General features: G+C 35.9%; 1 long non-coding RNA gene across 1 annotated transcript; it reads left to right on the top strand.

Annotated features, from left to right (window-relative positions):
- On the top strand, positions 22,082 to 26,218 carry LOC110392531. The gene is made up of 3 exons (XR_002434455.1): positions 22,082 to 22,162; positions 23,643 to 23,757; positions 24,205 to 26,218. It is a non-coding gene; the product is annotated as an uncharacterized LOC110392531 (long non-coding RNA).

Raw genomic sequence — 27,526 nt, 5'->3', positions numbered from 1 at the left:
TCTATTGTTTTGTAATCATTTTTCTTTTAATGCTATTTAGTAGCATTTTGAAAATTGCAATTAGGAACTTAGCCACTCATTTGTATTGTAAATTAAATTTATTGCAATATGCTTCATGTCTGTCTACTTGCATGCGTCAGTCTAATTTGGCAAAAAGTTTGTTAACTTAAGCTAATGTTTGAATAAGGTTCATACATATATATTTAAGTAAATTTATCTAAATTTTAAAGATGTAATTCAGAATCATGTTTTTTTATATATGTTTATAATAAGAGAGTGGAACAGATGGGGAAGACTCAATTTAAAATCAAATGTCTATTAAAATAATCTTTGTTACTAAGATGTAGTTCACCTATAGAAAAAAGTTTATCTTCTGATTCAGACAACTGTTCTATTTAAATATATTAGAGGCATGTAGGCTTATAAATAATTTATCTTAAGAGTGTACGATTATTCTAAAGGGACTTCCAGAAATTACCACTTGAAATTATTCTCATAATAAAGACTTTGTATTCTGTTTGGTGGTTTTAACATAGTTACTGATTCACAAATGATGGTAAAGAATTTTCATAGTTCCTACATTTAGATCATAGACATGCTCTCATATTCTTGATAATCTTCCCCTCCCCCCAGGATATACCATCAAACTTCTTTTTCTGTAGTTACATTGATGCAATTGAAGCTCTAAATTTGTGAGCTCTCAAGATGAATCATACAAATGCACTGAGTAAAAGAGAAAAGAAGTGACATTTTTCAAGGGAAATATTTTCAAATCTATGAAGTAACTGAACCAATTTTTTCATTGTGAAGTGAGAAGACGGTATTGGTAAATTCTATTGAACTTTAAAATGAATTCGGTCATGTCCAATGAATAAATATTTCTGGTATCCTACCAGCTGGTAGAATGTAATTGCAGTTTGCCTTTTTCTTTGATTACCAAAGGCTGAAATACCATGCCCATGTCTTCATCATTGCTCTACCACTATATTTTTAATTGAGTCTTATTTTTTTTTTCTATAAAAAATGCCATGCTTGATCTTTTGCACAAGCACTGTCTACAGTTTGAGTCACAGTGATGAATCATTCAGATATGTTGTAGAAATTTGCCATTTTCTCTGAAATAGTAAGGTGTTATATTTAACTCTTGAATGCTGTCCATAGGCTAACATCTGTAAGAACAAGAAATGACAGAAAGAGAACTCTGCAGTTGTTGCATGCAGTGTAACTAGATTTTCATTCTTAAGTTTATGCATTCATTTATGCAAACTCACTCATTGAAGCTTTTGTCATCATCACATAACTGTCATATTACAAATAACAGAAGGTCACTCAATTTAAAGCATCTGAGGGTAACAATTAGAATATCAGCTATGGAAAATATTGAGCCGGAATCAACTCTTACAGCTAACTGAGAAGTCTGATTGTTGACTAAGGCCTATTCCACTTAGTATTGGAAGAAGAGGAAGTGACTGACAAAAAACTGACCTTAAAGATCCTCATTGCTATTCATTGATATCCTTTTGGATGTTGCTGGAGTTAAGCAGCAGTAAACTTTTATTTAAAATTACTCTGATTTAAGGAGCAAGAAACTTGCCTGACTGAAAATTATTCTCTATTCTACCTATGAAATCATGCCTGCCAGGATTCTTGAATATGTTCATCAAGGAGCCTCTCTTTGCTTGTTAAAATACCTCTTCTGGTTCATCTATATTCCCCACAGTTTCTCACTACTTAAGCTCTGTGCATGCTTTCTGAACGGGGCCGGATGCTGCTACCTTTCTTCATTCTGAGCAGTCCCTAGAACTAAAATTGAACTGAGGTAATCAGCTCTTACAGGGTTTCATCCTAAAGCTGAGACGTATAGGTTGACTGGGATAGTAGCTGAACTCTCAAGCATTTATATGAATCCTTTGAAGTTTGCCTAGCATTATTAATGGCGTGTAAAATCCTTTAAAGCCAGATGCAGCCATTTTGATGACATAGTCTGGAACTTCCACAAACAAGCTAAATTGCAATCAATGACACTACCATCACCAAGGCAGAAGTTTACATGAATAACACTGTCAGAGTCCAGCCATGTTTGAGTTTACGTACATAATTTCAAATGCTTAAAATGAGATATAAGGCAAAATCTAGGTGAGAGAATATATAGAGAGCAGTTAAAAAGAAAAGCTGGCATAGAAGAAAGGGAAAGTTATGCTGAAGGAAGTAACTAAGGAACAATAGTGTCCTGCCCAATCAGTGTTATTTAGCAGCAGAAGAGTGAATTTCTGCAGCATTAATAATGCTTTTCTCCCTCTAGGGAACTACTTATTCAAGGATTGACCCCTCGTCTGGCATTGTGTGAAGCACAATTTTGTTAATTAAATATCAGTCTCTTGATTGTGCTGGGCTCTTCAAATTAGCCTATTAGCAGTTTAACACAATTAGAAGAATTAAAAGCAGCAGCCTTGCTTAAATGAAGACAGCATTTGTTCCTCTTTTATAGCTCTTTTTGTTTCAGGAAATATGCATTTCCTGGATATTATAAAATAATATGTTAACCTGGCATTGCAAAGTCTGTCCTATCATCTCAGGCTGAATTCCACTATTCTCACTCAGAGTGGCTAATCTTTCCCTGCTGAAACGAATCTCTTTAATTAAATAAAGCTGCTCTTTGGGAACCAAGTACTGCTCTGTGGAATTGAAGTGCCAGAATATGATCCTTGCAGAAATTATGTCTTAAAAATATTCACAGCATGGAGATTTGGTGGGTGAGATTTTTAATTTTTTTTTAGTGAAATTTGTGATTAACAAAACATCCTGCAGAAATCATTACCTACAATGTTCCTAGCAGCCAATACCTGGGGAAGCCACCTCTGAGAAAGAATTTAACTGTTTAGAAAGCTAAGGCTGGAGACAAGTTTTGGGTTCTCATTTTGTCTAAAAAAAGAAAAAGTACCTATGTAGCTCTTCGGATGTGATAGACTAATGTTGCTTTCCTATCACAGAATCATCACAAAATCATAGAATCATAGAATGATTTGATAATTTTTTTTTTTTTGTTATATGATAAAATGATAGAATCGTTTGAGTTGGAAGGGACCCTTGAAGGCCAGCTAGACCAACTCCCCTGCAATAAACAGGGACATCTACAGCTAGATCACATTGCTCAGAGCCCCATCCAGCCTGGCGTTGAGTGTATCCAGGGATGAGGCATCCATCACCTGTCTCCGCAACCTGTTCCATTGCTTTATCACCCTTATTGTAAAAAAGCTTCTTCCTTATGTCCAGTCTAAATCTCCCCTCATATAGTTTGAAACCATTTCCCTTTTTCCTATCACAGCAGATCCTGCTAAAGAGTCTATCTTCTTTTTTCTTATACCCCCCTTTAGACCCTGAAAGGATCTTGCTACCTTGAATTATTTCAACGTGTATGCAGGACATGGGGACAGGTGCATAGTTAGGTGTGATAGGAGTCAAGGAAATATTCCTTAACAAACCTTTGAATGTATAGTAGCTAGCATTTAAAAATTGACAGATTTTGCATAGCAATTTTTGGCAACTTGAGAGTGATAAATGAACAGGTTAAGATATGAAATGAGCTTGCTTTTCTTTTTTTTTAATGACCATATGTCTGTCAACACAGATGCAGTTGTTTTAGTCATATCCATTCAAAGTATAATTTTTTTTTAAAATGGATGAGATTATGAAATCAGTCATTTAAAATTCTGGAGTGGTTTTTATGGAAATTTATGAGAAAGGTTAGTGGCTACTGAATCCAGAATATGTGTATACCATCAGTGAATGATTTTATGAAGAAAGCACTCATGCCTTTAAACAAACAGTGCAGATACAGAAAACTTCAGAAAATGTTAGCGACACTTCTCTTCACTATAGCATGGGCTTTCTCCAGAAAAACTTCTTTACCATAGTAGATCTCAGAGATGAACCTCGTGAGTCAGTGTGACTTCTGCCAGTCATTACAGTGACCTGGCTGTGTTTGGACAAATGTGGTTACAAAAGTATGCCTTTCTGAGCTGCTTTGCTGAGAGCAAGTAGTTGTGAAGAAAACTGTAGAAATTCACAATTTCAATTTTTCATGGGCAAGCTAAAACTGAAGCATACCACTTTTCATTGCATCTTTCTCATTTTTCTTGGTCTAAAAACAACATTCTAGAATTGGGAATTACTCTAATGTAATGATGGCATCTTTAAAAATAAGATAGCAATAAGAACAAACTATAAGGACAAAATAATTTACAAGAAGAGGTTTATTTCCTTAGATATTTAGGTAGTTGTTCAAGTTGTCTTTTAATGTGTGGTAAATGCTGAGACTTAAACGGAACTACCTGAAAGATCTAAGTTGTGCAGTGCATTTTGTACATTCTTATTGTTTTCTCTGTCACATTGCATCTGAATCAAAAGTGTCTACAGAAGTAGACAGCTTTGGAGAACAGACAGTGCTTCTGTGTTAGTTGGGCTTTTGATGTGGATCACTGAAATCACATGGAAATTTTACTGGTTTTTCCTTTAGAACTTCTGGAATTATGATTGAACTAAGTTCACATCCTGTTTCCCATAGGCCTGTTATCTTCTATGAAATTATAACACAGAGAAATATATTCTATAATCTTCCTTTTGTTTAATATTATAAATTCTGCTTCTGAGGTAATTCATTAGAAAATGTCTTCCCTGAATTTTAAAACACTGAAAATATAGTCTCTCTCTCTCCCTCCGTTTCTCTTCTTCCTCTTCACATGATTATTTTTATATAGATGTCTATGAATAAACATTGTTTTTTTCTTATTTTTATGATAGGAAATTATTACGCTTTAGACTTTTTTTAATTTATCTCAGGCTTTAGTACTCTGTAAACAAAAAATGTAATGTGATCAGCAGTAAGAATCTTATATTCTAACAGACAATGTGGAAGAAGAAACTAATTCTACCCCAACTAATATTCTCTGAGTTACAAAAAGCTGGCATAAACATAATTTATACAATGTTTAGCATTCTTATTTGGGATGGCTGAAAAGATAATTTTGTTCTTTTTTTAAAGATTTTTTAAAAATAATTACATCTCTGCTACAAATCATCATTGTTCAGCTCATATATATAACTTTTCTTCCTACAGATCAGGTTCTTCCTCTGACTATTGTTCCGATGCAGAATTATCTCTAATTCTTAGTGTTATCATACCTCAAAAATTGAGAGCAGAAGTAGTTCAAATTCCAGCCCAATCTTTTGCCACAAAAAGTATGACTAAGAAATGTTCAGTGATTCTATATATAATAGATATATTTCAGAAATGAATATTGCAAATTTTGCCTGAAAACAGGTTCTCAGATTTTTTTTTGAAGAGGCAGTGGGAAGACAGTTGATTGAAACACCAATTCTAATTCCATCAGCTTTAACAAAACATTATCTTTTTATTAACTTGATTCCTTTGATTAATTCAAGGTTACTCCATAATTAGAGATGTTTTATTATTGTAGCATAACACTCCAAAGATCAGTAAATCTAATGCAATTAATCTAGGCTATGTAATGCTGGCTCCAAACCACAGATAATATTTTGCTGATGTCCTATAAGTAAAGGCTGAAAATTTTGTCTTCTTCCCAAGTTTATGCATAGAACGTTATTTTTGGTTGTTAATTTTGTTTTGTTTTGCCAGAGAGGGCTAGTAAAACATTGTCTGAAATTTGACTTTACTGAGTAGTCCACTTTTAAATTCCCATTTAAGCTATGTGAAATTTGATTTTTCTATGGTATCCTCTCTTTACATTATCTCCTAGAGGTTCAACTGATCTCAGAATTTCTGATTAAGTCAAGCTGGCAGTGCTTTATTGCTAAATGTATCTGCCATCAACTACAGAAATATCTTAATGGAAAATGCCACATGAAGTAGAGAAGACAGGTGAAAAAAACATGTATAGAAGAATCTCTATAAACAATAGCTTCCCAAACTGTGAAGATCAAAAGAAAAACCTGAGTTAGAAACATACATTAAGAATATGAAAGACCAGTAAAAATGTATAAAAGAATCATGAAGTCTGAGATGGTGTGGACTGGGAAGGAGGTAGAAAGGCTAGATTATTGTTTAGCACACTAGCAATTATTTTTGCTTTGCATTAAGTTCATTATCATTCCCTGTGCTTAAAGAAAGATCAGGCATGAGTTGATAAAATGATCAGTATTTGCAAATGCTCAGCTGATAGTAGATAAAATATATGGTTGAATGTCATGCCTGGTGGCTTTATCGGTCATGGTGCCAAAGCATACGTTCTCAATAGCGGTTGTTGGAGGCAGCAGCTCATTACATTGTTCTATAACACTAAACTTCAGGCATGGAGTAAGTAAAAGAGAACAAAATTACAATGAAGATGTTAAAGGCGTGTGGCTATACATTAGACAGCCTCCTTAGAATGAAACTGAATAGTAAATATCCATTTCCTGCACACCCTATTGAGGTATTATGCTCTTGTACAATAGGAAAAAGAAAAGAAAAACAGGAAAAAAAAACAGAAAAAAAAGGTCAGATTTAGATACAGTGAACAAGAGAGACCTGTTCCCACAATCAATGTTCTAATCTATGTATCCTGTGCTGTGCTGTTTTGCTCCTTCAGAAAGAGAACATCTCTCCTTTGGAAAGGGATTCTTAGCTGTTAAAAGTATCTTAAATATGCGACACACTAAACTTTGGATAAATGGGCAATCTGTATTGTGACATCATAGATAGCCCCAGTAGTTATGATAGGTTGCAGTAACCCTAGGCTCCAGCAGTGCCCAAAAATATTGATGTAAACTGGATGAACAACTGAAGAAATATTATCACTTCCGTTGAATAATCATGTCAGATCACCACCACGGACTCTGTCAGCAGTACAAAGCAGAGTAAAAGACATTGTTTTAACTCCTGTTTTCAAGGCAACAATAGGGGAACATAGCTTGATTTACCACCTGTAGCCTTTCTACCCTCATCCTCTAAGACGAACGTACAGGTCTTTGACTTTTCCAAATGCTTATATTTTTCTACAGCCAACAGTAGTGAATGTTGGTTGTTGATTATGTTGGAACTGAAAAATAATTTCTGGTTGGGAAATTATTGTAAACAGTAGAAAGTAAAATTTTAATTGAATTTACTCACAATGGTAATGATGTAGAGGATGTACGTCACTCTGTTTTCTAATCCTCAAATAATAATAATTGGTAGTGTTTTTCTGTTCTGATTTATGCAAGTTTGTGGCACAGTATATAAAAAAATCAGTCTATATAGAGAAGTTAAGAGCATATTAAAATATCATTATTCTTTGCTGTGCATAATGGCCTTACAGCCACATCAGCAGAACTAAATAAACAATGTTTAAATCATTCTGCAAATATCAAATTTGGTTTCAAACTCAAGTCAATTAAACTTAGCTAAAAGATTGTTGTGTTCTTTTTTCATGAATCAGTGCAGTGCACATGTTTCAACAAAGAAAAAACTGAACTGATATTTGTAATAAATATATGTTTAGAAATTGTTCTTGAAAATCGCATATTATTTACTAGTTGAGTAAATGCAGTCAGCAGTATAAAAAAAAAATAATTAGATGAAGGTATCACAAAATTTGGACAAAACATTCAGATATGTGTTTCAAGTTCCACAATCCTATTTAATTTATCAACCTATTGGAAAAAAAACAACAAAACAAAAACAAAACAAAACAAAACAAAAAAAAACAGGATGGCATTAGTTTAGGAGAGCAAATTTTGACAATATTGAGTCTATTTTAGAAGACAATTCTAAAGAAGAAAATAATGAGATTAAAAAATGGCACATACAATCATCTTGAGAATGTTATGATTTTTACAAATGTTTCTAGAACAGCAATCAATAATATTTGAATAAATGTTAATTCATACACACTGTGAATTATAAATTTGTCTCAAAGATGTTCCAATATCTTGATGTGAATTCTAAATATGTGTTGACATGATTAAACATCAAAGGCTGTACGTATACAGAAATCTTTTGCCAAATGCTCTTGTTATGTTTCAAGACAAGTATGTTTTCTTCTGTAACTGATTTCTGGTATACCACTGGGAGAGCATCATGGAGACCTCTAAAAATTTATGTGAGACAATAAAATCTAACAGATTAAGTGTAGAAAGAAATCTGCATCTACTTTTTCCAATTTGATGTGTTTATGCTTGTACATTTGATATGTTCATGCTTGCACAAGACTGACTACAAATTAGGAACAGTTTTAATATTAAAATGAGAAGAAGTGATGATAATTTATGATGAAGTACTAGGAACTACTCTGGTCAAGTCAGGACAAGAATTACATATTTAGTTGGATGAGCCACTAAATTTAGGAATGCAAGATAAAGAAATAAGAAGCAAAGTCTTTAGAAAATTACTGTCTCATAAACTCTGTAGTATGCATAGTCTAGCCAGTTGCCACAGAAGAAGTGATCCATGTAAGATAACAGAGAAAAGAGGAGAGGAGAATTACATTGAAATATGATGGGCAAAAGTGTTCTGTTCACAAATAGTGAGTTTTAGCATGATTATGCTGCCACTGCCATACCTGTTTAGCTCATGTTTAGTACTTAGTACTTTCTTTTTAGGTAGCTTACAGTTAGCAGCAAATATACAAAGAACATAACTGCTGAATAATGGATTCTTAATGATTCGGCAATTGAAACGGAAAGACATAAGCTATGTTTGAAAAGGTTTATCTGATGTGCTTTGTGTAAGAATTTTTGTTTCCTTTTTATTATGGTCCCAAGTTCTACATCTAAAAATAAATTCTAAGTGCAGCTATTATGAGTATACTTAGAAGTATATACCCACAAAAACGTCCACTTGATCTTATTTTGTTTCTTTGTGTTTGTGTGAAAAAAAAAACAAAAACATCTGCACAGGTAGTGTATTCCTGAGGACAACTGCCTGTTGGAACGGCATGTTTCTATTGCATCCTAAATGGTGTTATTCGGAGTTTGGAATACTGGCTCTGCATAAATTAAAAAATTATAATTCTTTAGTAACTACAAAGCTAATAAATTATTTATTCAGAATAATAATTATGTCGGAATTTCCAACTTCATTACTATTACCTGTTACTTTTGTTCATGAGTAGCAGTAATAGAAAGCTTCCAAAAGCTGAATGATTCTTTGCTTTCCCAATGCACTGGGAAAGTATTAGGTTAATCATCCTTATGACAGCATGAATTAAATAACCATGAATGATTGTGCTATCGTGTTTCATTTGTAGTACAACTGAGATAGAAAGTCAAAAACTCAGGCTTCAACTTCTGGTAAAGCTGTCAAGGCTTGAAATGTAAAAATCTTAATTTTTAATTTCAAAAATTCTTGATTCTTAATTCCTAATTTTGAAATGTTCAGGATTGACCGTTCATTATACTAGAGAGGAAACAGGAGAGAGGAAAGAGGAGTGCAGTGATGTGGCTATGTCTGTGACAGTAGTGGAATGAATCACAACGGGACATGTCAGGAGGCTATAAAAGAGGCAATGTCATGGCACTGCAGCCTAGGTCTTCAGGGAGTGCGGTACACACCTGCTAGTGGCCATGGCTCATGTGGTCTTCATCACCTTGGTGTTAATGGGAATCATCCCACTGGGAATTAAACACATGGATGGGGATATGCATGAGCAAGTGCATCCAGTGGCCAACACCATACATAAGGGACAAATGCCAGCTGGTGGAGGAGTTGGTGGATGACCTTCTTCGTGCCTGCCAAGGACTCTTCTGCCACAGCTTCGTGCTCTGTCTGCAGCCGGCCATTGTGGTGGCCTGTGTCTACAAAGGCTGGAGTGCCCACCAAGACAACATCCTCTACTGCCTGCTTGTGCCCCTGAGGCCTCCCTCTGGGCACATTTTCCATGTCAAGCTGGGCAAAGCAGAGGAGATGCTGGCAGGGAAGTCCTGTTTTCACATGAATCTGGAGTACACCCGCACGAGGGAGCAGTTGCTGAGGGATATGCTCTGCTTTCTCCACCACACTCAGGATGAGCCGAGAGAAAAACAGGAGCCCAGCCTCCTTGACACCTTCTGTAAGGACTCCTACTTTCACATGGAGGAAAGCACGCCTTGGCTCCAGAACCAGGTGAAAGCAGCCTGGAAGTGTTTGCCTCAGTCGCATGACTGCTGCCTGAAGGTACTGCACTGCTGCCACTTGTGCAAGATCAAGCTGACCACCCCATCCATGAACACATTCTCCATCGAGATGGCTCTTGGGGTGCAGCTTGATGACTCAGACACTTTCCTGAACATCGAGTAGGCTGAAGCAGGGCCCAAGTGAGAGGCACCACTAGAAGATCTTGTTGAGTTCACTGAGGGCAAAGTGGAGAACCTGCCTGTCCCAGACACTTCCTGAGTGCTGGTGCACAGATGCTAATCAATTGCTTGTGTGAAGAAATGCTCTGTCCTCAGAGAACTCTGTGGGAGAATGTGGGCATAGGGTGCTGAGCACACCACTGCCGCACAACTGGGTAGCATTTCCAGAAAGACAAAACCACAAACTAACTGAGGCTGGAAGGTACCTCTGCAAGTCACCCAGTCCTAGAACAATAGCAAGAACTGAACTCTTTTCAACTGATGCTAATCTCAATTTCACAGTACTTAACAGGCCTGTGCATTTTCTAAAGCCTTGAAGTTAGAAATTCAATTGGTCACAGCCAACACAGGTACATGAGAGAAAAGTTCCACTTAACAGTTAATTTCCTTTAGCTATGAGGTTCCCCATCTAGATGACTCAGGGAAGAGAGTAGATGCAACATTTTGGATTTCAGCAAAGCTGTTTCTCAGTGTATCCTTCTGGATCAAATGGCCAGCATACAGCTGGACAAAAACATAATACATTCAGTGAACAGTCAGCTGTTGGGTCAGGCTCAAAGGTCTGTAGTAAATGGGGTTACATCAGGCTGGCGGCCAGTCACTAGTGGGGTTCTGCAGGGTTTCATTTTAGGGCCAGTTCTTTTCAGTGTTTGTATAAATGACGTGAATGCAGGACTGCCCCTCTGATTCTTATCCTTTATTGATAGATCAGGCTGGCAGCGATGAAGTCACTGAGAAAAGCCTGAGGATTATCAAAAATGACCTCATGGGACTGATGCAGTTAGTGGATGGAGCAAGTATACAGGTTGTATTTTCCTCTATCCCTTCAATGGCAGGGAAGGATACTGAAAGGAGCAGGAAAACCCACCTCATAAATACATGGCTGAGAGGCTGGTGCAAACGCAAGAATTTTGTTGGTTTTTTTTTTAACTGTGGGGCAGTTTACTTGGCACCTGGCCTGATGGCTGCTGCTGTGTCTCACTGGTCTCAAAGAGGGAAACGAATCCTTGCCCAGGAGATGACAGGGCTCGTTGAGAGGGCTTTAAACAAGATATGAAGGGGGAAAGGGATAAAACCAGACCTGCTAGACATGAGCCCAGAGGAAAGATGACAGGATTAGGGGTGAGGCAAGGGGCTCAGTTGAATTGCATCTACACCAATGCACACAGCAGGGGCAACAAACAGGAGGAGCTGGAGGCCATTGTGCAGCAGGCAAACTAAGACTTAGTTGCCATTATGGAAATGTGGTGGGATTGCTCCCACAGCTGAAGTTCTGCAGTGGATGGCTATAAGCTCTTCAGAAGGGACAGGCAAGGTAGGAGGGGTGGTGGCATGGCTCTGTACTCTTCTTGAAATTTTCTGCTGTGGTTTTGTTCTGCTACCCACTTTATGATTTTTTGTCTAATTCTCTTCACCTTTTTTTTTTTTTTTTTTTTTTTTGTTCCCTTAGCAGATGGCTCTTTCCTCTGCCCAAATTCTGGTTGCTTCTCCTTTCCATTTTTTTCATTTGTTTTCTCTCTCTCCTGCTGACAGACAGATGGGGGACGGGCTGGCTGGCACCGAAAATATTGTGGAGAGATTTAGTTTCCATCTCACTATAAGAACAGACTGTTCCTGTGGTATTTCTTTGCAAATAGAAGGAGAACACTCTGGAGTGCCAAATAGCATCTTCCTGGGACTGCTCTGTTCTTATGGTATTCCAGAGAGTCCACAAAGATGTTTGAGGAAATATTGGAAAAAGAGATGACAGCCCTGATTTTTGTCCTTTTGAATTCCACACATCTACTATGATCATATACTAAGTACTTGACCTATTCAGCAGTTTTCTTTTGAGTGATAACCTGAAAGGAAAAGTGTAGAAGAATAGCTAGATTATTTTCTTCCAGTGCAAACCTAGAGTTCTCAAAGCACAAAATGTTTTCTGATGAGAAAGAATACTTACTGTATATATTCAACAGGAACACTACCTAAGTAGCTAAGCTCATCTAATGTTCTCCTATCTGAGCATCCTGGCACTACGAAGTACCATCAATGTGCATTATTACATTCAGAAACTTGTTATAAAATACTTATGCCCCTTTTTAGGTGGTAGGTGTTATGAATAAATAAATCCATGTTGTTGTTTTTATTTTTTTTAATTCATATACTCTTGATTTGAATAGTAAAATAAAATTCTGTTCCAAAATACTTGTTCATGCTTACACTTGATTCTTTCAACTGAAGAGATACCAGTAAATAGCCTTCACATAGGAAGAATGTTCTATCTGCAGCTAATAGCTTCTGGGAGCATACCCTTCTGTTCTTCCATGTTTTGAAAAAAAAAAAGGTCTTACCTTTGTTGTTAAAATAGAGATCGAGAAAAAAGAAAAGGAATATAGAAACATTATTACATGGACTGGTTTTGAGCAACTTAAATTTTTCTGCAGCTGAAACAATCTTCATATGGCATTCAAAATGTTGAAATCCAGCAAGTCAAAAGACTTTATGATCCTAGTGGACTAAAGTACTCTAAAGCTGAGAATAGATTTTACCATTTCTATTTCCTTTAATTATTTAGAAGCACATTTTTGTTCCAAATTGAGTTTGAATGCTTAAGTCTGAATTTACTTCGTTAAAATAATTAGTCAATATAGTAAATAAGAAAGGAGAATTTGTCAACTTGTCCCTTATGACTCATTTCACTTGTCATATTTGCAATTGTCATATGTGTATTTTTAGTCATTTTGAAAGCAGAGTGTAAAACAGTACTTTGAGGCAGATCTGCGGTTAGGAATCTGGGAGCCAAAACAGATTTTTTGCTTCTGTTTCTGCAGCAAATGAGTTTCGACAGGCATTGATGGATATATGTTACAGAAAGTTGATGCTTAGTGCATGAAATTTCCTTCGTTCTCTTTACAAACACTGCCAATCATCCTATTTTTCTCTAAAAAAAAATTAAGCAAAAAAAAAAATTGGCTGGAAAACAGGTCCAAAATCACTTACGAAGCATGTTTGTTTTCCTGAGGAAAATTAAGTTCAATTTTTGCACCTGTATTTATTTGATATTTGGATCTTAGTGCCTTTTGACGAAGAGTGGGGAGAGGAAGAAAAGTAGTTTTATTTTGCAAAAATATATCCTTTCAAATTCTGAGACTTCAGGATCTTGGACATAGTATTTTGACATACATAATATCTTTCTTGTTTGTATTTTAGTATAGACAGTAGTAGAAGGTAGGCCATCATATTTATTTTGGTGGAGTACCCTACAGAAGATGCTATACCATGTTTTTCTATTTGGTACTTTTCCTTTCAAACTGTTCAACTAGTCAGAAAAGCAAGAAGGAGGCATTCTGCTATGGACAATAGTTGAACATGTATATTTATATATTTATGTTGAATTGACAAAACAAAGGTATAACTAAAGTATTATTTGAATTTACAGATAGTTGTGTAAACATAGCATACAAGATTTAAGGGTATTTGATTGTTGATCTTGTGCTTTATTTCAAGAACAGCGATGGAGATGAATAAAAATGGATTGGTGGTGTCATGGTTTTGTGATTTTCGGTTATTGGTATTCCACATCATAACATCATGTAGTGGATGTACCTGGCTCTCAGAAGAGAAAGACTACTACATTCCCCACAGTACTTTTCCCCTCTGTTACCATTTTCCAGCCGGAGGGAAAAGATAAAAGCTCGCAGTATAAAAACTTGCAGATCACGAGACCTCGTCCCTTTTTCCGCCGTCTCTTGTCTTGGCAGCACCTCGCTCTCCAGCCGTCTTATTGTCAGTGGTAGAGTAAGGCCTACCTTGATTTTGGGACATTCTCTCTCTCTGTATTGGATTTATCAGCTTAAATTGTAATTATATTGTATTATAGTGTATTGTTTTGCATTCCGATATTTTAGTTAGTAAATTAGTTTGTTTCTCCTCAGATTGTTGCCGCTGTTCTTTGCTCTCAGGGCCATCTCCTTACCCTTTTCCCCTTTTCCCTTTTTCCCGGGGCATGGACCCGTGGATCCCCCGTCCCCTTCGTCACGGAACCGGGTCGAACGCCCGTAAACCGTTGACAGGTGGAAAAAGCACAGTAACAAGAACTTCTTTTTATTTTATGTATTATTATTTTTTGTATGAGTCTGACATTGGTATGATGTCTCAGTATTCAATTACCAAAACAATTTTTAAAGATTTTTAATCATGTCAGAACTCTAAATAACTACAGTATTGAGTAGTTTAGACTATCTAGTTGACTGCTAATGGCCTAAGAGTTTTTCAAGTCTAGGGTATTGATGTCAATCAATTTCATCCTCATAGTGAGTAGATATGAATACAGCTAACAAAAGTTTTATATAAGGATTCTCATCTTCAATTTTCTTGCTTAGGTGTCTCCCGAAGGGCAACAGTAATCTCCCTTGAACTCACCTAGTTGCTATTCTCAAACTAACAGTGCCTCATTTAAAATTAGAAAGGTCTCGTACTGTGTCATCTTTCATTACATGCTTCTTAGTAATTCCCTTCTTTTAAGGAGTTTGTGTTTAATGGTTTCAGCCTCTTCATATTTCAGAATAAATTGTGAATAAATCAAGTAGGGAATATTAGCTAGTCATTTAGGTAGTATTCAAGAGAGGATAGAATGTTTCCCAGCCATTAATTTTACTATGATTTCAATGCATTTTCTATTAGGTATAATAGATAGCCATCTAAAGTCTAAGTAAATACATATATTTAAGTAACATTTTGTAGAATATTTAGGTCATAACCAGTTTGTGGCCTTTATAGAAATGTTTAATCACATTGTTACTTACGTGTAATAGAAAACACATAAAGGAAAAGTAAAGTGTTGGTAATTCATTCTTCATAATATATTGTCTGTGAATTAGATTTAGACATCAAAATGCTGTAGTTTAAATTATTGCTTTGATTACTTAATGTAGGTTGCAATGTGTTGTTGAAAGACACAAATCTCAAAATACAGATTCGTGTGTGCTGTCTGATATACCTTACTACAAGAGAACAGAACATTGATGCTACCTGTGAGAACATACCATCACTCATTTTGCAGAGATCTAAGTAGATGAATGCATAATAAGAGTTGCTCCCATATTCGGTATGAATAGCGGTTCTCAAAGTCAAAGCGAAGTTAGAATTAAAAGCCAAACTGTTTAGGCATATGATTTATATGCTTTGCTATACACGGGACACTGCTGTTGTTAAGTTTGAAGAATGAGGTCAAGTCATATCTTCCTTTCCTTCTTCTGTTCTTAACTCCCTGTAGAGAACTTTGTGTTCACTTGGTTTGCATTTACAAGGTTACTATTTTCAATTCTGCAAGCCAAACAGCAATATTTGCGTTTAAAAATGTAAAAAACAAACAAGAAAACAAGCAAAAAACCTCCAATAGGACAAAAATCTCCATGCATAATGTTTTTTTTTCAAACATTGAACACTCAATATTTGAGAAAATATTTGCACCACACAAACTTAATCTGACTTTGTAAGTTAACTCTTGATTTTTTTTTTCTGTTGCCTACCATCTGTAGTTTAGATCTATCATCACCATTAGTATAAGAGCAGTAGTACTTCCTTAAATTTGCTTAGGAGCAAGGTTTATTTCTCTGCAGAGATCCTTGCTTATGGAATCTAATCCAATACAGAGAATCAAGCCAGAACTAATATTATCTGTGTGGATTTTAGGTCAGAATTTAACAAATCTGAGGCATAGCAAGTTCTGCCAAGGATACAATGCAAGACAGTTGTGATTTCCTTAAGTGATTTCCTCTTTGACAGAGGAGAAAACCCAAGGAAACAACTCATCACCTTCTCAGAGGTGTTATTTCCAACTAACAATGTAGAACATAAGCAGCTATCAATATTTCAGGCTTCACACCTCTAGAACTCTAGAAAGTCAGAGAGCAGAAGAAATAGGAGATGAGATTGTGAAATGTAAGGAGCTGATAAACTTAACTAGCTAGCTTGTCACGATGAACAATACTTTATGGAATGTAAAACACAAACCCTCTAAATATTAAAAATTTTCTCTTGATGTGTTTGATTTCAATAGAATATGCATTTATTTTACACTGAAATAATTGTTTTAATTTTAAATTTAAATGTTTCTATATTTACTTCCTATTTTCATATCCTTTTTAACAAACCAAGATAGCAAATACCAAATTGAAAGTGTTTCTTAGAACACAGGGCCTTAGGATAGGTTGATATATATATATATATATATATTTTTGTCACAATCTGCAAGATTTGGAGTTTGATCATCATTAGAAATTCACTGATCTGTTTTATATTTTTTTATGATTAAAGGGAAATTTAGTTCTGTTTTATTTTATTATAGTTGCTTGGAAAGCAAGGTACTGCTGTACTTGTCAACTGGTATTTCAAAATGATCCAGTTCCATATCCTCCTGAAAGTTATGAATAGTACATATATGTTCTAGCAACTATGTGCTTCCTAAAAACGATGAAGTTATTTGGGAGCTGTGTACCAGTATGCATAATTAAATTACTGTAGAATAAATGGGGATACTAACTAGGCTTGTTGATGCTTGGCACAATCCCTATATCTCTTTTACACCCTCTCATTGCCTTATATCTGCTTGATTCTGTAAGCCTCCAGGACACCAACATCCTGAGACGGAGATAGTCAGGAAGGAGTCACCAGATGGGGCAGCAGTGTTGATAGGAAGCTGTCTATTTTTGTCTGTTAGACTGCCAGCCCAATTACTACTTTTTCCATTTCCTCACTTCCAGGAGACTAATAGGCAAAAAGCTATCCTTCTACTTTTCATCATTACTTGTTCTACTTGCACTTACACTGGTTGTCTTCTGCACTGAGTTTGACTTAGAATTTGTCCAGCCATGGCTCAGTCATATCGTTTGGCCAAGGAGAAGAGAACATTCTCCTTTTCCTCATTCTTCAAACACACAAGCATGCACGTGCTCTCTTTTGAGGACCTCTCTCATCTCAGGTGGAGGAAAAAAAATAAATCAATTCAAGATAACAGCTATACTTAATGCTGTCAGGAGAATAACTGAGTACGAACAACAAAGTCCCTGTTCCAGTGCAGAAGTTCCCCTTCACTGTAGAAATACAAAACAAAAAAAACAATGAGCAGAGGTAGCATTTTGAGTTTGCAGGTTTATAACTTTCACCATAACGCTATCCCAGTCGATTCCATAAGCAGGAATGCATTCACTATCATCACACAGCCAAAATCTATCCAGTTGACAAACATAGAGTGGAGTATGTACGGCACCATCCTCTGTGATGTGCTATAAGACATGAGATTGAACTCTTGCTATCCTCCTTCCTCTAAAACAACTGGGCAAAAAGAGAGAGAGCCGTATTCTGCTTCATAGGCACACTTGGTTTACTGTTGAGCTTACATATCACCACAATATTTAGTGAGCAGGCTAGATCCTTCCATACACACGGTCTAAATTGACCCTGCATGCCTCTACCCATGCCCTTTGCTGCCTGGGAGCATATGGCCTCATTACTGTGATGCAATAACCTATCTGATATTTTCTGCTTTTGAGCAGGGTTTATTAACTTGGCCTCAGTCAAAACTAGCAGAAGCCACACAGCTTCCAGCTGGCTTGGTGTACAGAGTGAGCACACAATCATCTGTGAAACAGCTAAAGTCCATAGCCCAACTTAATGATGCTTTTAGAAAGCAATTTAACTTGCATATAGTGTAAACTGGGAAGAGTTGTGGAAATCAGAACTTGATTTCCTTTCCCCTTCTCACTAAGCACTCAGTAGTTTGGAATAAAAATGTATAAAAGGCTGTTTAAGAAGTATGTATTCATCAACTATTATGTAATAAAAAGAGGTTATAGTGAGTATAACTAAGAAATAGAAGATGGTAATTACTTCATATCAGTACCATTGGTAAGTGCCCCCTTTTTTATATACCATTCAGTCTTTAGCATTTCTCAGTGACACACTTAAAACTGTTACTTTTTTCACTTCAAATTCCTATACATTATTATAAATACTTTCTATTCTAGTCTGAAGGTAGACTAAAAAACAGAATGCATCATCCTACACAATTCATGTTAGATTTCTAAATTAATGATAACTAACTTCTACTGAAGTGCCAAAAGAAGCAAACATCATGCCAAATCCTGAATGCACTTGCAATGTTACTTCTTTTTGCCTTCCAAGATCCTTGATTTGGAGGTGGATTGATGAAATGTGGTGAGTAGGTTGAGGTGGTTGACACCACCTGCAGCACTGTAACATGTAAATGATTCCCTTGGATATATGGTCTTTCTTTCTTCCAGTCACTTGTGGAAAAAATGAGATTCCATCCAATGTTAATTTAGTTTTGATATAGATAAGAATTGATTTGCTTTTGAAATCACAGCCCTACATACATTGTAAGTTTTGGAGGAGAATTTGCACTTCACTTGACGTGAAAATTAACTTAGTGTAATCTGTGTTCAGTATCTTCCTAGAAATGTTTAGACTTGTTAATGATATGTACCGCTGATTGGTATTTTTTTTCACTGGTGGGATACAAAAGTATTAACCTTTAAACTGTATATTTCTTGACTTATCACAATATACTCTTTCTCTTTTTCTATAGTTAAAGTATATAAAGCATTTTCTATCTACACACTTAGAAGGTTCTCTGTGGCCACAGGAAAAAGTGTTGATTCATTATTGAGCTTGACTTTTATATTAATGTGTCAGAGACCTGAGCATAAAATAATGCAATGTCTTACAGGGAATGTAAATCAGGAAAAAAAAATTGTGTCTTAGTAAGTAGCTCTGAAATTATTTGGTTTTATTCTTTAGAACAGTGAAACAAAATTTTATCTTTTGTCAATATAATTGATGTGCATGGTGTTTCATGCAGCCAGAACTCCCGTCCAGAAGACTGTCAGAAGAAAGACAGGGAGCACTGGTAGGCTCACTGAATACCTTTTTTGTTAAAGTATGATACAGGATGTGAACTTGCAGGAAAACCTAGGTACTGCAGAGTGGCATGACATAGTTGTATTTGATTTCTTCTTCAGACATGGAAAACAAGAATGCTAATGTGTACAGTGACATGATGGATTGAGAAGGAATGGCTGTAGTGCTCCTTAGTTCTGATAAAGTTTTCAGTTCAGTAGGTTGCTTTTCTTTTTCCTTTTCTTCTCTTTTTTTTTTTTTTTTTTCTTTTTCCTGCACTTGTGGCACTAAGATTATGTGTAAGACTGATGCTCAGCCCCAAGCCACCCTCCTCCTGTGGCTTTCATGCCTCTGGTTTGATTGAACACGAGCACAGCAATGTTTTTTTCTCCTTGAGACAGTCTGACAAATGTTCTTTGTGTGAATGGTGCACTTGGTTGCTCTAGTAAACAGTCTTCTTTTTATCCAGATGTCAGAAGAAGCGATGGCTTCTTCACAGTGCACCTGAACTGTACTCTATCACATTCCTCCAGGGAGTCAGAGGCTACAGATTCCATCTGATATTTCTTTTAGCCAATTCGCAGATGATTTTAATCAGGCCACATGCTTACTTTCCATGGAAAGTCTGTAAATAGCTTCTTTTATTCAATGAACTCTATGGCATTCACTTTGTGGAGTTCTCAGGAAACTGTACCACCAGAAGGGAAGCGTTTTCAGCCACACAGCTGTGCAGCAGTACAGAGAGAAATGCAAGACCTCAAGATCTTAAATAAGGCAGAAATTAAGAACTTAGAGTAAGGAAGCAAAAACTCCTAGGTCTTGAGAGGAGTCTTACCTTGTCATGACGGACTCCTCTCATCATCATGCAAGTTTGTTTCTTTGAATTCCATGCTAGGGATTCATACTGAAGCTCTCTCTGGTGAAAGAGCTTCAGTAGTTTTTCAGACTATGTGGATGTATTAACAATTCTTCTCCAAAACTTCTACAAGCAATACCAATAATTCAGGAATAAACGTATGTATGACTGTTACCTCTGCAGTATGTGAGCATATGGCATGACCTTGACATCCGTCTCCTCGCCTCTTTCTAGCAGGTTTTCTAGATATCTTTGTGTCTCAATTTTTGATACAGAATTTTAATGGGATGTCTTAGTCTGCAGTGAGCATAATGTTCAGTAGCAGAAAATGAGCCATGCTGTGTTAGAGCCAGGCACCTGATAGCAATAGTATTGAAACTCCCTAGCTGGAGTTCTGTCCTGAACTTTGCTCAGTAGAGAATATTGTTTCCAGCTTGTTTTTCCTCACTTTGCTTAGTAGAGAATATTGTTTCCAATCAGTCTCCAGCTTCCAAGGCTGAAGTTAAAGCTCTGTTGGGAATTGTTTTTTTATCTTTTCTATTTTTTTTCCTTCAAAACCAAAGGGTTGTGGTCCTTTATTCATAACACTGTTTGCAAGGAATGGGACATGATTCAGGGTATTATTGTTAGGTCATGAGTACATAGCCAAGAAATGCATTGTTGAAAACAAAAGTCTAGCAAGCCACCCAAGTGAGGTGACAACTTAAGTATAACCAAATAAGGAGTGCTGTAAGAACTTTGACAGTTTTCATTAACATAATTGTCTGAGGGAAATGCCTACTTTGCCAGTTCTGGCAGCAAGTCAAGACAACAGTACAAGGAGTGTAATTACCTTGGGCACTGAGCCAAGTAATTTCGTACTTGCATTTTCACGCAAAACACATTAAGGATTTGACATAAATAAGAGAAGCAGTATACTTTTTATTTTAAATGTCATATTCTTGACTTAAAACTCTTAAAACTAAGTAGGAGAATCACAGGTGGAAGCTTCTTGAACTAAGCAGCCTTACTGTAAAAGTTTATTAAACAATTTTTTTTTAAGTTTAAAATACAGCTTAGAAAGTTATTTCTGTAAAATGATCTTAAACACTTGTCTGCCTCATTCTGACTTTGTACAATAATAAAGAGAAAAGCTAAAACTAGCAGTTTCATGAAATGGGAAGGGGGTAGAGTGTAGGAAGAAGCACTGAATTTAATGATAATTTCTGGTTGGCCTTCAAAGGCTTCTGTTATTTTCCTCTGTCATTAATCTGAGAATATAAACAGATAATGCAGCTTAATTACTTGATTGAAGATGTCTACTAGTATATTCATGCTACAACCTATTTTAAATTAAATAGTTACATGATAAAATTCCCCATCCTCTCAAATATAATTATTGTGGAACATAAATTTCCACAATTTTGAAGTTGTGACCAGTCATTTTGTGCAGTCTGGAATATCACTACGTGTGATACTATGATGAATGTCTTTCATCATGATGAATGTCCGAACTGAGTGAGGGGAAAAAAGAGTATATTTTTAATGTTTTTACAGTAGTTTTTTTATATTCCTATTTTCATTAACTCATATTGTTTTGATATTATCCAACCAAACCAAATCCATAAATACATTCAAGAGAGATGCAAAAGAAAATATTAGTTTTGTAGGTGTAGCATAAAAATTATTGAATCTGCCTTTTGAAAAAAATGAAAGTAAAGACCAAAGAAACAAAATTTCTTTCAGAGATGGAATCAGTATGATCCTGTCAAAACTTTCAGATTCATTTAACCCCTTCACTGATTTGGAGTGACACCACCACACCCAAAAAACCCACCTGAAACAAAACTAGCAAAATAGCCACCCAGATTAAAAATGCCTGAAAAATGCCCACACAAAATCAGCCAGAGGGAAAACAAACTAAAATAACCACACCTGGAAAATAAATAGCTACAAAAATAAGTACACCTGGGAAAACAAACAAACAACTGCAGAAAACACCTGGAAAGCACAAAACCAAAACCACCATTCAAGCTTACTTAATGCCTGTGCAGACATTCACCCAGGATGTGGTGATGCTTTATTGACAGATCCTTGGTAAGTGATTTGTTTTTTTTAAGCTGTACTAGCTTCACTAAGAATCTTGCTAAGAATCTTGATTCAAATCTTGTTAAGTTGCTGTCATCATTGTTCAAATTATCATCTTATATCTATTTATATCAATAAATATATTTCTGCCTTCCTCTTATGAGTGAAGTGTGCAGTGCTTTAGTTTCTTTCTCTGACAAACATCTCCAAAACACCTGGAAAACAAAATAAGCCAAACACCCTGAAATAAATAGCTGGAAAATAAATGCCTTGGGAAATACCTCAGAAAATGCCCAGAAATCATCAAGAATACACCCTAATAATTAATGCGCATATAATAAAAGCTGGGAGAAAATCACCTGTAAACCACATCTGGAAAAAATAGACTCTGAAAATACACCTAGAAATCCAGCAGATTAAAAATAAATCCTGGAAAGTAAAACACATGGAAAAATCTACACCTGGATTGGGATACCTGGGTGAAAGCACTTGGTTATGTTCCCAGGAAATCGCCTAAAAACACACTGATTATAGACATCTGGATAATCAACATCAGGATAATAGACATTCAGAAACAGCTGAGAATGCTGTGCCTCAAAAAAAGAAAATAACCACCTGAAATAAAACATAACTGGAGAAACCACCACTGGAAAAAAACCACCACTCCTACAGCATCCCACCCTGCCCACCTCCTACCCCCCCCCCCCCCCCCCCAAAAAAAAAAAAAAACCCCGCAAAATCAAAAACCAAAAATGTTCTTTCTGCTCGGTCTGTGCACTCACAACAAATGTGGTTTTAGTTACAAAGATCTATATACAACTTGAACTTATGAACTTTGGACTTACTGCTCAGGTCTGATAGGTCACAGTCAAGTATTAGGCAGACTAGGAAAGTCTGTAACCTCTGAGTAATTCAGCCAATGAAGAACAGAGGAGGGACAATGTGTTGGAAGGTTTAGATAAAAGGGAATCTGCAAAGTCTGATGCTTTGAAAGATCCTACCAGGAAAATAACTTCAGTAGACTCTCCCTTTATCTGAATAAAGAAAGTTAAAGACTCTGTCTCTTTTTGGGTTAAAGATAATTGAGCAAGCCTATTTGAACATTTGATAATTGAGCAAGCAAAATTTTCCCAACATTATGCATAAAAATTATCAATTGAAATTGAGAGCCTTAAATAGGAAGTCCTGATTAGGCTGATATCTGACAGGTTTGATGAACTTCTATGTGTTTTGGAACTTTTTTGTATGTGGCTATTTAATTTATAAAGTTTGGCTTTTTAATCATTCTTTCTACTTTCAGATTGCTTGAGTTTAAGATTTGTGTCTGGATGTGGTATTAAAATACAAATCTGTTGGGTAGTCATTTGCAGAGTCTGTCTTCTACAAGAGATACATGAAGTACAATGCATTAAAATGGATCTACTCCATTTTCTTGTTGTTAATGCTATACATATACAAGCTGGAGCTCTCTTTGTCCCTACTCTTGCAGAATGAAGACAATGTATGTAATTCTGTCACCAGTCTATGCCTGGAATCTCAGTAGGACTGTCAGGTGTTGCCTTATGAAATGAAGGATCAGACTATGAAATCTGTATCTTTGCAAGGTAATGCAATATAGTTAATCTAAAGACAAAAAAGACTTGTTTTCAGTTGCCCACAATTGGCTTTGAAAGAACAAGATTGTCTCAAGCCTGGACTGTGCATTATCGTGAACTTCCTGGTAATATTAAAATTTAAACTTACTTTCACTGTTTCACTGTATTAGCAGACAGAATATCTTGTCAAATACACCTGTGGCCTAGGGCAACCCTTCTGCTTCAGGCAAAGTTCAAACAATGTTCTGAACTTCCTGCATGTATATGTAATTTTTTTGTATTTATTTTTTGCAGCATGATGCACAAAGAAATTGGCTGAAAGCATCCCCATGACTCATGCTGTCATGTTCAACCTGATTTTTGTAATGCATGCAGAGCTGGAAACACTTTTTAATAAACTTTCTTGCTATCTGACATATCAAATATCCTAATATTTGGTTTCTGGTTGTCCTTCAGGTTCTTTCTTTTCCCTGCAGTATTGCCAGAGCATAATCAGCAGATACTCAGTGGGTTAGATAAAGAGGTCTATCTGACAAGTATTTCCTTCATAATCCCTTGCTCGTGTCTAATTGAATCTGCAGTATTTTGTCCACGGCTCTGATTTGGTATTACTGTACCATGACTATACATCATGAAGCTGGTGATGGATTTGGCAAGAGAGACTACTCATGCCACGTTGTTCAGCTGCACTGTGGAATGTTGAAGTCATGGACTGTATGGGACCCCATTAATGGAAAAAGCACAGCGGACACATGGTACACCTTCCCAATTTTCTCTATGTAAAGCCTTCCTCTGATTTAAAAAAACTGGTTTCGGTATGACAGTATCTACAACAGAGAATACATATGGTTTTCTTACCATGTTTATATGTCAGTGTCAAATAAATCTCCTTTTGAGATGAGGAACTACAAATTGTATTAAATACTGGTTAAAGTCCTCAGAAGAGCATTTGATTACAAATACTAGCATCAGCTTGTCATTACTGCCTTCTGTATTTACAGATGACTCTGCAGATTTGCCCATTCACTCTGAAAATCCGTTGTAGTTGTAAGGTCTTCAAAAGAGATACAAATAAATGCAGCAAACTTTTCATTGTGTATTTATGACAATGCTATTTTTAAGTAGCTATTTTTTAGCTAATGGCTTGATTCCTAATTTTTACATCTGAGTATTCTTTTACTGTTTTCCTGCTGTGGGATCTTATACTGTCAGTTTTATTTTATTTTTAATTTTTAGGCCTGTAGAGGTTCTTTCTTTTTCTATCTGTGGAAATACATGTTCCAACGTAACTCATTAAGAGATTTCTTTAGTTACTTTATTAGAATCCATGCTGTGGGGAAGTGTTTTAATAAATTGTATTTCTGAAGATTGTCACTTTTTTGATCTTGTTGAAACTGCAAGCATGATGAAGGTGCTTAATATTTAATGCATCTGACAATTCCAGACAAAGATGGGAGGGAACTCTCTGCTCTTGTTGTGAACTAATGGTGGCTCCTGAAACCTCTTCAGGGCTGATGAACAGGCTATGGTTGATGATAAAACACTGCAGAGAGACCTGAACGAGGAGTAGTGTATTAAACTTAAAATTGTAGGTTGACTCGAAATAATCCCAAAAGAGGAGATTTGCGGGTTTGTTTGGAACTGTGCTGAGACTGATCCTACAAGAAAAATAGCCTCTTAAGTACCTTGTGTTAAATCTGGGATTGGGCTTCAGACTCTACTGGAAACTTGACTCCCAGATACTTATTTGGGTTTAGTTGGAGATTAACTGAGAAATGAGTTATTCGCCTGAATATGGGATAAACACCTGTCATACATATCCATACCACGCTGCTTCACTTGTTTTCTAATGTTGTTTTATTAACCAATGCATTTGTCCTTGCAAGACGGCTCTGTCCCCAGCAAGTACAATTATTCCTCTGGAATAGTGGCCAAGCACAATGACCAAGACCATAGCAGAGCAGAACAATAAATCAGTTATTTCAACAGTTTTACTTATTTATTTTCTGCCTGTTGGTATGTTGCCATGGAATTGCATTGGATGGAATGCCAAGGTGTGTGTGCCAGTTCCTTTATAGTACCTTTATTTATTATTATTTTTTTAAGTTTCAGGCAAGTGTCTTTACTGAATATCCAGTATTGTTGAATCCACATTTTTGTCTGATCAAATCTCTACCTTTTCCTCTGCGATCCTGAGCATAACTGATTTTTGTCTCTGGGAGCTGCCTGTACTGTGCCTTGCTAATATTACAGTCTTACAATCCTATTTCTGTTATGCGGGGACAAAGCTTGGCACTTGAAATCACTTTTTCTTATTTAATTTTGTATGTGGGAGTTTCAGTATATTTCCCTGGTGAATTGTGTTTTATTGTTGTTGTTGTTATTGTTTTGTTTGTTTTTTTGTTACACTGTAATCAAAATACCACATTAAAGGGGTAAGATGCAGAAGTATGGCAAAAAGTCTAATGAGTTTATTTTGATAGATGCATGACATCTTGTTGACTATTTTATTACTGTTTCTTCAAATGCAGTTGTTGGTATTAGTGTGAAAGTACTATTGCTGATTGCACTTTTCCCCAGAATAATAAGCAAGTATTAGACAAGTGTCATGACTTTCTTCCTTACTTCTACTTGCTAATAGGTATTCTGGGGACAGGTTCATTTGTGATATACTCTGCTTGCAAGGATAGCTGTACTGAGCTAAATTCCCTTTTGGCAGCCTGTGTGGTCTAAAGCTGCATTTGGGTTCTGCTTTGAATTTGACTTCTTTGCATAATCCAGCAAAATTTTAAACAGATGGATTCTCCTCTGGGCATCAGTGGAGATACTCATATATTGGTATCTGTGCATTTTGCAAACTGGGATTTTAATTCTGGCAACAGCATGAACTTTCATATTTTAAGTTAGATAAAACTGTAGATGTCATGCTAACAAAAGTATATAGTTAGTCTTTTTTTATTATTGTTGATATTTGTTTAATTGTCCTAGACCCTGATTTCCAAAACATGATTCATTGCAAGTATATAAGTTTATTTCGGTTTGGTCTCTTCTTAAATAGTATGAAAAGAAATAGCCCATTAGAAGTACAAAATCTCATTTTCTGCAAAATGTCAGTGTGCCAGGTAATTCTTCATGATTAAATACACTCAGAACAGAGAGTCTGAAATCTTTTAATCTGAGTGGAATTCATTTGTTATGTAAATTAAGTAGGAAAATTGTGCAGCTGTGAGGATAGGAAGTTTCATACTCTAAATCAAACTCCTAATGTCTTTGCACCGGTTCATCTTTTATTGAAAATTTCATTAATTTTTTGTTAACTTTAATAACAGGCATGTAAGAGAACTCCAGAATGTAATTGACCAAAGTTTTTTTTTTTTTTTCATTTTAAAAGCTATATATATATATATATATATATATATATATATGCATGCATGTATACTTAGGAATAAAATATATTTTTACTTGTCCCTTTGAGCTATTTTTATTTTATTTTAGTATTCAAAGTTGGGCAACAATCTCATCTCGCCCATATTTTTAATTTCCAATGTGATCTGTTTTTCAAAATCTTTTATGTTCTTCCCTGAACAAAGGGGGAAGAAGAAGGTGAACTGATGACACAGCTAGGAAGGCAAGTGCATTAAGTAAGAATAGTTAGATGATCATCTGTTTTCCCCTGAATTACAAGCCTTAATTAGTGTGTGAGATAGAGGGCCTTCAGTTGGCTTAGTGCTGCTTCTGAGTGTGGAGGAGCTTGTGAATTCAGGCAGTCTCACAGAAA

The sequence above is a fragment of the Numida meleagris genome, chromosome 1 (assembly GCF_002078875.1).
Source record: "Numida meleagris isolate 19003 breed g44 Domestic line chromosome 1, NumMel1.0, whole genome shotgun sequence".
In the NCBI taxonomy this organism is placed as follows: domain Eukaryota; kingdom Metazoa; phylum Chordata; class Aves; order Galliformes; family Numididae; genus Numida; species Numida meleagris.
The sequence above is the reverse complement of the archived record's forward strand: the minus strand, read 5'-3'. Positions and strand labels throughout refer to the sequence as shown.